This window comes from Penaeus monodon, chromosome 20, assembly GCF_015228065.2.
Source record: "Penaeus monodon isolate SGIC_2016 chromosome 20, NSTDA_Pmon_1, whole genome shotgun sequence".
NCBI lineage: Eukaryota > Metazoa > Arthropoda > Malacostraca > Decapoda > Penaeidae > Penaeus > Penaeus monodon.
In genome coordinates, this window is record NC_051405.1 from 32,433,463 (window position 1) to 32,433,677 (window position 215).

The 215-nt window shown below is 39.1% G+C and overlaps 1 protein-coding gene across 2 annotated transcripts in view; it reads right to left on the reverse strand.

Annotated features, from left to right (window-relative positions):
• Positions 1 to 215, reverse strand: part of LOC119586067 — a 39,768-nt gene that overhangs the window by 39,091 nt on the left and 462 nt on the right. The window lies entirely within an intron of this gene.

Below are 215 nucleotides of genomic sequence, written 5' to 3' on the forward strand. Positions count from 1 at the left end.
AGGCCGGACAACGTGTTTACAGGAAGCGATCCTTCCAAGCGTTGCAGGAGTGGAACATGTTACGGAGTAAAACCCAAGACCAAAATTTAATGAATTAATGGCCGTTCTTTTCCTGCGAAATGAAAACGCCTATTATCTCTCACTAAATGAAGGAAGTTATATAATTTACATATAATGGCATGTATTATATGTTTCCTGTGACGGGCATATATACC